Source organism: Cavia porcellus, unplaced genomic scaffold, assembly GCF_034190915.1.
Source record: "Cavia porcellus strain 051 isolate PalLab524CR breed Dunkin Hartley unplaced genomic scaffold, mCavPor4.1 scaffold_2, whole genome shotgun sequence".
NCBI lineage: Eukaryota > Metazoa > Chordata > Mammalia > Rodentia > Caviidae > Cavia > Cavia porcellus.
In genome coordinates, this window is record NW_026947485.1 from 71,095,086 (window position 1) to 71,107,573 (window position 12,488).

General features: G+C 36.7%; 1 protein-coding gene across 5 annotated transcripts in view; it reads right to left on the minus strand.

The window, feature by feature from the left end:
• Positions 1-12,488, minus strand: part of Kif27 (kinesin family member 27) — a 206,118-nt gene that overhangs the window by 134,639 nt on the left and 58,991 nt on the right. The gene's annotated exons all lie outside the window — the stretch shown is intronic.

A 12,488-nucleotide genomic window follows, 5' to 3' on the forward strand; every position in this document is an offset into this window, starting at 1 on the left:
TGGGACATGATGAAAGCAATCCTAAGAGGGAAATTTCTAGCAGTGAATACCCATATCAGGAAGACAGAACAAGTTCAAATAAACAACTTAATGTTGACTCTTTTTTATTTTTTATTCTTTATTGTCTTTTTCCTTTTTATCAGTACCGGGGATCGAACTCACAACTGCCTGCTTGCAAGGTAGGCGCTTATGCCACTGAGCTAAATCCCCAGCCCCTTAATGTTGACTCTTAAACTTCTAGAAAAAGAAGAACAAGTCAAGCCAAAGCTCATATGAGGGAAGAAATTATAAAAATGAGAGCATAAATTAATGCAATGGAGACTAAGAAAACAATACAAAGAATCAATAAATCAAAGATTAGGTTCTTTGATGCTGGTGTGGTGGTGCACATCTGTAATCCCAGCACTCCTGAGGCTGAGGCCAGAGGATTCTTGCAAGTTTGAGACCACCCTCGGCTACAAAGTGAGCTCAAGGCCATCCTGAACTGATAGTGAGACCCTGTTTCAAAAAGACAAAAAGTGGGCAGGGGAGTGTCTTTGAAAGATTAAAAAAAAGTATAAACCCTTAGCAAACCTTATCAAAAAAAGGAAAGAAAATTCACAAATTAGAAATTAATTCATACAGTTCATACAATTAGAATTCATACAATTAGAAATAAAAAGGTGAGATAACAACAGATCTTAAAGAAAGCCAGAAAATCATCATACTTACTTTAAGAAACCTTATTCTTAAAAGATGGAAAACACAGATGAAATGGTCAGGGTCCTAGGTACATATGAACTACAAAGCTAAATCAAGAAGATACAAAAATTCTAAATAACACAATATGAGTAAATGAAATTGAAAGTTTAATTTAAAACCTACCAACAAAGAAAAGCCCAGGTCCTGATGGATTACATGGCTGAGTTCTAAAAAGAAATTTAGAGAAGATCTAATAGCACAACTGATGAAACATTTTAATGAAACTGAAAGGAAAGCAATACTCCCAAATCCATTCCTGGAAGCAAGTATTACCCTTATACAGGGAAGAATCCCTCATACAATCCAAGCAAAAAAGAAAATCAAGGGGCTAGGGGTTTAGCTCAGCGGCATAAGCGCCTGCCTTGCAAGCAGGCAGTCGTGAGTTCGATCCCTGGTACTGATAAAAACGAAAAAGACAAAAAAAAAATTAAAAATTTTAAAAAAGAGAAAATTAGAGGCAAATCACCATAATGAACATAGATGCAAAAATCCTCTATAAGATAAAAGGCAAACAGAATGCAACAAATCATCAAGAAGATTATGTACCATGATTGAGTAGGATTCATTCCAAGTAGGCAGGGTTGGTTCAACAAATGCAAATCAATAAATGTAACATACCATATCAACTGAGCAAAGGACAAAAATCACATGATCATCTCAATAGATGAAGAGAAAGTATTTCACGAAGTCCAATACCCATTCATGGTAAAAATGCTAGAGAAAATTGGAAGAGATGGTTTTTCTCTCAAACTGATAAAAGTTTCTATAACAAACAGCTGACATCATACTAAGTGCTCAAAAACTGAAAGCTTCCACTCTAACATCAGGAATAAGGCAAGGATGTCCATTATCATCACTCCTATTTAATATATTTCTGGAAAAATTAGCCATAGCAGTTAAAAAAGAAAAAATAAAAGGAATAATGATAGGAAAGGAAGAAGCTAAATTATTACTATTCACAGATGACATGATACTCTACACAGAAGACCCAGAAACTCCACCAGAAGACTTCTACATTTAATATGCAAATTCAGTAGTGTAGCTAGATAAAGTCAACACTCAAAACTCAATAGCAGTTCTGTACACAAACAACAAATTCACTAAGAGAGAAATTAGGGAAAACACATCTTTAACAATAGCATCCCACAAAAATGGAATCAATCTAACAAACAAAGTAAAAGATCTATACATTACAGTTCTCTGAAAAATGAGATTGAAGAGGATATTAGAAAATGGAAACACATCCCTTGATCAAGAATAGGAAGAACCAACACAGTGAAAATGGCAATACACCCAAAATTGTTATACAGACTTAGTGCATTCCTAATCAAACTATCATGAGCATACCTCACAGAACTACAGAAAACATTCCTAAGATTCATCTGGAAGCAGAAGAAACCTAGAATGGCAAAAGTAATTTTGAGAAGCAAAGGCAAGGCAAGAGAATCACAATCTTGGACTTGAAAGCATACTACAAAGCTACTGTGATAAAATCAGTATGGTACTGGCCAAAAGAAAACACAGACCCAAGGATCAGTGTAACAGATTAGAAGATAAGATACAACTACAAACACACTCAGCCAATTTATGTTTGACAAAGAAGTTAAACATGTTCACTGGAAGAAAGCCTCTTTAATAAATGGTATTGGAAAAACTGGCTTTCCAAATGCTGAAGACTAAAACTAGACACATATCTATTACTATGCACTAAGCTAAAATCAGAATGGATCAAAGATGTAAATGTTAGGGGCTGGGGATTTAGCTCAGCGGCATAAGTGTCTGCCTTGCAAGCAGGCAGTTGTGAGTTTGATCCCTGGTATTGATAAAAACAAAAAAGACCAAAAAAAAAAAAGATGCAAATATTAAAACAGAAACACCAAATCTACTGGAGGAGGAAGGTGTAGGCAAAGACTTCATGAACAAACCCCAGACCATAGAGGAAATACTTTAAATAATCAACAACTGGGATCACATTTTATCAAAAAGCTTTCTCACATCAAAAGAAATCACCAACAGAGTGAAAAGACAACCCACAGATTGGGAAAAAATTTGGGCCAGTTGTCCCTCAGACGAAGGACTTATATCCAGAATATATAAAGAATGAAAAATACCAAATCTCCCAGATTCAACAACCCAATCCAAAAATGGGCATCTGAGGTGAATACACACTTCTCAGATAAAGAAGTACAAATAACAAATATATGAAAAAATGTTCAACATCATTATCATTTAAGAAATGCAAATTAAAACACTGAGATTCCATCTCATTCTAAGAAAAATGGCTATCATCAAGAAATGAACTAACAACAAATGCTGGAGGGGCTATAGGAGAAAAGGAACCTTTTTCCACATTGGCAGGCATGCAGATTGGCACAACCACTATGGAAACTAGGATTAGAGGGCTGGGGATAAACAGTGGTACAGTGCCTGCCTGGCAAGCCTATGTCCTGAGTTCAATTCCCAGTACCAAAAAAGCCAAAAAATCCTAACCTAGGTACTACCTTGCTGGGCATCTTCCTAAAAGAATTATAAACATCACACCACATATGTGCACCCATGTTTATAGCAGCATATTTTTAATTGCTAAATCTTGGAAACAACCCAAATGACCATCAACCAAGGAATGGATAAAAAAGATGTGATCCTTTTATACAATGGAATATCACCCATACAAAGAAGGATAACTTGAGACTTTTATAGGTAAATGAATGCAACTAGAGACCATACTTGTAAGAGAAATCAGACTCATATGTGAAAACATCGTATTGTCTCCCTGGTGTGAGAAACTGAAAGAATAAATGAAGTCCAAATGCACATTGATATGGGAAGACACTGTTCAAAAGTATAAAGAAACTAGAGTGTGGGAAAGGGGAAAGGAAGGAAGGAAAATGGAAAAAGTACACAAGATAGTTACACTATTAGTTCTTCTGAGTTCACTGAAGGAAAGATTTGTGCTACTACCATTTGGAGAATTTTTTATGTCCATCTCTTGTGCTCTGATTAACTACTTTAAAGATAACAATATTGAATGTATTTACTCTTGTTATTTTTGTATTATTATGGAATTTTGTTTTACTTTGTCCATAAAATAAAAATTTAAAAAATACAATAGCATCAAAAAGAATACTTGGGAATAAGTGTAATAAAACACATATAAAAAGCTCATTCTCTATAAGCTATAAAATATTAAAATAAAGTAAAAGATCTAAACAAATTTTTAAGTGCTAAATTTATGGATTAGAGAAATTAATGTGGTTAAGATACCAATATTTTGCAAACTGACCTACAGAGTCAAGGCCAACTCCTACAAAGATGTCAGCTGCCTTCTTTATAGAAATTTTCAAGCTATTCTTACAAGTCCCCAAAGAAATTTGATGGATAAAGACTAGACAAAACAATACTGAAAAAATAAAGTAGGACTTGCAATTCCCTAATATCAAAAACAGTCAAGAGAAATCACAATAGTGTGGTATAAGGACAGACACATAAGCCACAGAACAGTAATGAAAAATCTAGCTGGCGACACATGCCTGGAATACCAGCCTCTGGGAGGCTGAGACAGGGGGACTCCAAATTCCAGCCCAGCTTGGGCAATTTAGTGACTTAGCAAGACCTTGTCTCAAAATAAAAACAATAGGGCTAGGATTAATACTCAGTGAAGGCCCTGGCTCAATCCCAGTACAGGGGGTGGGGGATAGGGTATTGAAAGCTTCTGTTTACAGGCAACATATATTTAGGAAGGGTGCCAAGTGTTCAAAAAATAATGGAACAAAGGGCATCCTCACGTGAAGATGTGATTGAAAAGTAGTGAATGTTAGTTTTCAAATAAAATTTTACTACAGTAAAAGGCACATTGCTACGCCCCTCAAAATACTTCCCTTCAATTTGAACACTATCTCACCATTCTTGCCACTTTAAATTTTTTTTTAATTTGGAAGAGAATAAAATAAAACAGAACAAAGCAAAGCAGAACAAAACAATGCAAGTGTCATGGTTTATGTCTGTGCCCCCGCCCCAGGCCTCATGCCTTTGCATTGTGCATTTGTGATTGGTTCACTGTACAGTGCTTGGATTGATGATGTCAGTGCTACACCCACACAGGGGTGAAACCAGAATGTAATGTAATGGCAGGAAAAAGGTGTGTCTCGCTCTCTCTTGCCAGTGCCTGCCTTGCTGTTTGCAGCCACCATGAACTACGGCCCAGCCATGCCAGCCTGCCTTGGAGCCAACTGCGTATAGACTGAAACCTCCAAAAACTGTAAGAAATACACCTTTCCTTTCCCAACTTTGGTCATCAGGTATTTTGTCTCAGCGACAAGTAAAAAGTAACTAACACAGAATTTGGTATCCAGGAGTGGGGTCGTTTGCTGTGACTATACCTGACCATGTTTATCAAAAGGCTTTGGAAATGGTTTGTGGGCAGAAAAGCTTCTGTAGAAGAGCTGGTTAGAGCACAAGAGAGCAGAAGGCTGATAGAAAGCCTCATGGTAAAGACCAGGCTTGGGAGGTTTCTGCTGGGAAGAAGGACTGTATTAGTTGGACTCCCCATGATATATGTTATAGCTTAGTAGAAAGTTTGTCTGCATTTTGCTCTTGCCCAGAGACTTTGCCTGAGACTCAGACTAAAAGCAATGGATTGATTAATCTGGAAAAGGAAATTTCAAAGCAGTGGAATGTTGAAGCTGTGGCATGGCTATTATTGGGGACTTTTAGCCAGCTTTATGTTGCAAATCAAGAGCAAAGAGCCCAGTAGGATAATTTACAACTCTGTGAATTTGGCCAGAAGAAAAATTCCAGGAAAGCTGTGGATTGTAAAGACTGGATTGAGACTTTGATTGCTGAGGAGAAACAGAAAGATAAGAAAGATGGCCCCAGGGCAGCAGGTACCCACCATTTGCAGCCTCAAAACTGCAAAAGTGAAAGAATTTGCTCACAGGAGAAAGTTGCAGAGCACCATGCTCCAGAATGACCATGGAAGCCACACGAGGATCCGAAATGGCAACAACATAAAGCTTTTCTTCACAATCAGGTCCACAGAACCCAACAATCCAGGCAATCAGCTCCTATGGCCAAGAGAGAGAAAAGCCTGGCTATTGCTCCAGATCGCAGCAAACCTTGGCGGCATCCACATGGTGCTGATTTTAGGTGCAAGGAAAATGCACAAATTCTGAGGGTAAGGTGGCTTCCACCTTAATTGCAAAGCGGAGAGGCAAAGCAGTGTGCCCCTGAGAGGGCAATTTGTAAAGATGCAAGGGTGAAGCCAAAGGTGCAGTAGAGACCACAGAAGTTTGGAAAACCCAGGAACGTGGGTGACCCATGGAAAGCTGCAAAAAGCAAGCAGAGAGGATTTAAGAGAACAGCTGTAGGAGATGAAATCCCTGAGTGCCATGGGGGTGGAATCACCCAAGCCTTTAGAAGCTTGCAACCAGATTGCTTCAAATGCTGAGCATGAAACTCTAGGACTTAATGTTCATCTTGCTGGATACTGGACTTGCTTTGTTTCCAATGCTTTATATTCCCATTTGTAACTTTTGGAATGGTAATGTTTCTTTTGTGCCTTTGCATTTCAAAAATGTTTAACCTTGTCTCATTTGTAGAGGGGGGTACAAGTTAAGAGTTTACCATAGATCTTGGAGGAGATTTGGGACTTGGACTTTTCAGCAATGCTGAAACTGTTAGGACTTTGGCAACTTTTGGAGATGGACTAAATGTCTTTTGTATAAAGGATGTACATGAGTCCTGGGGGCCTGGGGTGGAATGTCATGGTTTATGTCTGTAGCCTTCAGGCCTTATGGCTTTGTATTGTGCATTCGTGATTGATTCATTGTACTGTGCTTGGATTGATGGTGTCAATGCTACACCCACATGGGGTGGAGCCAGGATGTAATGTAATGGCAGGAAGGTGTGTCTCGCTCTCTCTTGCAGGTGCCTGCCTTGATGTTTGCAGCCACCATGAACTGTGGCCCAGGCATACCAGCCTGCCTTGGAGCCAACTGAGTATGGACTGAAACCTCCAAAAACTAAGAAATAAACCTTTCCTTTCCCAACTTTGTTCATCAAGTATCTTGTCTCAGCAACAAGTAAAAAGTAACTAAGACAGCAATCAACACAGAATTTCAAAACAAGACAACAGGATATCAACAGTGGCTACCATAATGTTTCGTTTTCTTCAAAGTAATTGTCCAGACCTTCACACACAATAATTCCAAACACAACAAAATAAGATAAAACCAATCAAAGAATTAAAGCATTACAGGACTTCAAAACCAGATTTTAAAGCAGCTCTGGAAGTCCTGCTTCATGAATGTCTTTAGATACACTTTCATGGCTGCCTGAATGTGCTGAATCAATTCAAAACATTTCCTTTCAAGATCAGTCTTTTTATTTTTATTTGTTCTGGTCTTTTTGAGACAGGGTCTCACAATGCAGTTCAGGCTAGATGTGAACTCACTTTGTAGACCAGGCTGGCCTCAAACTTGCAGCACTACACCTGCCTCAGCCTCCCACATGCTGGAATTACAGGCATGTACCGCCACTCTTGTGATGATCATTCTTACTTTGGATAAGAGGCAGAAGTTTCAAGGTACCAGAACTGGTGAATAAGGTGTATGAGGGCACACTATCATGTTTTTACAAGACAACCTTTCTACTGGATAGTACTCAATAGCAGCATTCACAATATTTTTTTTTATCACATTCTGTAAAGACACTCAAAAAAGAGGGCACTCAGAATTGGTTCAGAAAATACCAAAAATAATCAAATAAGTGTGTTTGAAGCAATAGAAAGTATTTTGAAGGAGACTGTTGGCAATGTGTCATTATAATAGTTTTAACATTCACCATACATTTTGATCACTCCTTATACAAAAGCAAAGTGAGACCTCTATTTTACATGATGTATGAAAGGCCACCAAAAACTGAGCATATCATCAAAATACCAAAATAAGCCAGAATCATAAAGTCAAATATTGCATCTCTCATACATAGGTTCTTTAAAAAAAAAATTATAATAAAAAGACAGCAATGACAGAAAAGTAGGAGAGAGACTACTAGAGAAGCAGGAGACCAGGTGAGGGGAAAGGAAAGAGGAAGGGAAACAACAGGAGAATGAAAATATTAAGTGCTTTGAGAACAAGAAGCCAGCCACTTCCTGTGAGTCTGCACCACACACAGGCCTCAGGGAGGAGAACCAGACACCAACCCTTCCCAGTACACAGGCTGAGAGACAAGAAGGTGCCAAGATTCCCCACCTCCGTAAGTGACCATCTGACCTGGAGAAACACAGGCTGAGATGACAGCTACTGAAGTAAAACATGACTTAATGCTTGTAGTTTTCAGTGTTTCACTGACTCTGCAGGCCTAAAGCTAGTAGTCTGAGCATCTATTTAGGGGATAACAACACCTCGTGTAGCATCTATGGGGGGATCACCTTCTGAAGGTGGTAGTCATTACTAATTCCTTATTATCTTATTTTAAAGTCCTGTATCATTTTGTTTTCCTTGGTTTGATTTTATTCTGTTTTATCTTGTTTAATTTACTATATCGGATGGCATGGGCAACTATTTCAAAGATAACAAGATGTATTATGGTAACCATTTGGATTTACTATTATCTTGTTTTGAATTCCTGCGCTGTGTTCATTGTTTTGCTTTTATTGATACTATTGTTTTGTTTGATTTTCCTATGTCTGATGGGATGGGCAGCTATTTTGAAGACAGCAATAAGCATTACTGTCTTAATAGCTATTATTGATATTCTATTATCTTGATTTTTTAAAATTTTACTATAAAAAGAGAAAAGTCAGAAAAGAAAAACAAGAAGCAAAAGGCATAAACAACAGCAGATTCAAAACAATAACAATACAGATCTTCAAAACAGAATGGAAGAAATTTAACAATGCTTGTTATATTGCACATTGTATTTTTTTTTCAAATAAAGACAAGAAAATTAAAGAAAATAGAAAAAACAGAAAAGGATAGAATACCGAATTTTTAAAAAATTATCATCATAGAATCGCTAGTTGTTACATTTCTCATTGTTGTTTTAAAAATTAGTTGCCAAAGTCACAAATTCAAAGCATAAATAGTAGATAGACACTCAAACATTGACAGTGCAAATCCTTCTATTGAATGTTCCAACAGAGGTTCAGTAATATGATCATCTATCTTACCCACTATATATAACCATTATATTCTTTAGAGCACTTTCCTTCCCTTTTGCTTTCATGCTTTTTGGATCCCATTATTCTGTCAGTTTTTATTGTTTCTTACACTAGAGAGACAGTGTGATATTTATTCATGTGAGTTTTATTTCACTAGTGTGGATATTTTCAAGTTGCCTCCATTTACCTATAAAGCCCTCAAGATCATCCTTTTTATAGCTGAGTAGTATTCCATTGTATAAAAATACATTTTTTTCCTCCATCCACTCTGCACTTGATGGGCATTTTGGTTGTTTCCAAGATTTAGCTATCACATATTGTGCTGCTATGAACATGGGTGCACATATATCTCTGTAACATGACCTTTTCAATTTTTCTGGGAAAATAACCAGGAGGGGAATAGCTGGATTGAAGGGAACTTCCAATCCTAGTTTTTTGAGGAATCTCCATAGTAATTTCCATAGTGGTTACACCAGTTTTCACTCCCACTGACAGTGCAGAAGTGTTCCTTTTTCCTCCCATCCTCGCCAACATTTGGTATCAGTTGTGTTCTTGATAGCAGCCTTTCTTTCAGGGGGTGAGATGAAATCTCAATGCTGTTTTAATTTGCATTTCTTGAATGACCAGTGATGGTGAACATTTCTTCATGTATTTATTTGCCATTTGTATATCTTCATCTGAGAACTGTGTGTTCATCTCTAATGCCCATTTTTGGAGAGGGTCTTTGAATTTGGGGGGGCTTGATGTTTTGCAGTTCTTTATATGTTCTGGATATAAGTCCTTTGTCTGAGGGGTTGTTGGCTAAAATTCTTTCCCATTCTGTAGGTTTTCTTTTCACTTTATTGGTGATTTCTTTTGAAGTGCAAAAACTTTTTAGTATTATGAGATCCCAGTCATTGAATCTTTGAAGTATTTCCCATGTGGTTTGCGTTTTATTCATGAATTCTCTCCCTACCCCTATCATCAAGATTTTTACTTAGTCTTATAGTAGATTTAGTGTTGCTGTTTTAATGTTTAGATCCTTGATCTATTTTGACTTTAGTGTATGGTGATAGGCATGGGTCTAGTTTCAGTCTTCAGCATGTGGAATGTCAATTTTTCCAACATCACTTATTAAAGAGGCTTTCTTTATTCAAGTGAACATGTTTAGCCCCTTTGACAAATATAAGGTGGCTGAGTGTATCTGTAGTAGTGTTTGCATCTTACAATCTGTTCCATTGATCCTCAGGTCTATTTCTTTGCCAGTACCACACTGATTTTATTTCTGTGGCTTTGTGGATAGTTTCAGGTCAGGAACTGAGATGCCTCCTCTCTTGCCTTTGTTGCCCAGAATCGCCTTTGCTATTCTAGGTTTCTTATTTCCAGATGAATTTTAGGAATATTTTTTTCTAGATCTGTAAGGTATGTGGATGGCATTTTGATTGGGATTTCATTAAATCTGTATAACATTTTAGGGAGTATGGCCATTTTCACAATGTTGGTTCTTCCTAACCAAGAGCAAGGAATATCCTTCCATTTTCTAATATCTTCTTCAATCTCCTTCTTTAGAGTAGTATATAGATCTTTATAATAGCATAGAGTATATATAGATCTTTTACATTCTTGGTTAGGGTGATTCCTAAGTAGCTGATTTTTTAGATGCTATTGTGAAAGGTGTTATTTCCATAATTTCTCTCTCAGTGATTTTTTGGTTTGTGTACAGGAATGCTATTAATTTTTGAGTGTTGACTTTGTATTCAGCGTCACTGCTGAATTTGTTTATTACCTGTAGTAGTCTTTTAATGGAGTTCTTGGGGTCCTCTATGTAAAGTACCATGTTGTCTGCAAATAATAATTTAACTTCTTCTTTTCCTATTTTTATTCCTTTAATTTCTCCCTCTTGTGTGACTGCTCTGGCTAATATTTCCAGAACTATACTGAATAGGAGTGATGATAGTGGACATCTTTGTCTTTTTCCTGATTTTAGAGTAAAGGCTTTCAGTTTTTATCCATTTAATATAATGTTGGCTGTTGGACTGTCATAAAGTCCTTTATGAGATTAAGGTACATACTGTCTATTCTGAGTTTCTGTAGGGTTTTTATCATGAACAGATGTTGGGCCTTATCAAAAGTTTTTCCTGAGTCTATTGAGATGATCATGTGGTTTTTATTTTTGGCTCTACTGAAGTGGTGTATTACATTTATTGATTTGCATCCCTGCATTCCTGGAATAAATCCCACTTGGTCATGGTGTGTTATCTTCTTGATGATTTGTTGCACTCTATTTGCCAATATTTTATTGAGAATCTTTGCATCATGTTCATTAGTGAGATTGGTCTGTAGTTCTCCTTTGTGGTGGGGTCTTTCTCTGGTTTTGATATCAGGGTAATACTTGTCTCCAAGAATGATTTAGGGAGGACTGACTTTCAATTTCATTGAAGAGTTTAAGGAGTGTTGGCATTAAATCTTCTCTAAATTTCTTGAAGAATCCAACCATGAACCCATCAGGACCTAGTTGCTAAGTTTTTAATCGCGTTTTCAAGTTCAGTAACTGATATTGGATTATTCAAGATCGTCATATCTTCTTGATTGAGCTTTTGTAGTCATATGTTTCTAGAAATCTGTCCATTTCCTGTTTTCTACCCTATGTGAGTAGAGACTTTCAAAGTAGGTATTCATGGTCTTTTGAAGTTCCACAGGATCTGTAGTAATTTTCCTCTTTTCAATCACTATTGCATGGATTTGAGTTTTTTCTTTCTTTTACTTAATAAGGTTGGTTAGAGGTTTACCAAGTTTGTTTATCTTCTCAAAAGACCAGCTCTTTATGATTCATTAATTCTTTGTATTTTTTTGTTTCAATTGCATTAATTTCTGCTTTAATCTTTACAATTTCCTCTCTTCTACGAGCTTTGGGTTTGACTTGCTCTTCCCTTTCTGGGAGCTTGAAATGTAGCATTAGGTTATTTGTGCTTGTTCTGTTTTCTTGATGTGACTATTGCTATATATTTTCCTCTTAGGGCTGCTTTCATTGTGTCCCATAAGTTACAGTATGTTGTGTCTGCATTTTAATTGTATTGTAGCTATTATTTTTTCTTTAATTTCATCTGTAAAGTTGTTATTTAATTTCCATGTATTTATGCAGGTTTTACAGTTTTTTGCCATTGGTTTCCAATTTTAGTGCACTATGACCAGATATTACACATGGGATAATTTCACTCCCTTTGCATTTACTTAAGGCTATGAGTTAATATATAGTCTATTTTGGAGAATATCCCATGTACAGCTGTGAAGAATGTGTATTTTGATGTGGTTGGGTGGAACACTGTAAACATCCACTAAATTCATTCGTTCACAGTTGTGATTCAGTTCTGTTATTTCTTTGGTGACTTTTTGTCTAGTTGATCTCTTTGTGACGGTAGGGTGTTAAGGTCTCCTATTTTAATTGTGTTCTTGTGTACTTGGTTTTTCATGTCCATTAGTGTTTGTCTTACATAGATGGGTGCTGCTGTATTTGGCGCATATATATTTATACTTGTTAGTTCTTCCTTTTGCAGTTTTCCACTTAAGAGTATGTAGTGACCTTCTTTATGTCTTTTAATACTTTTAG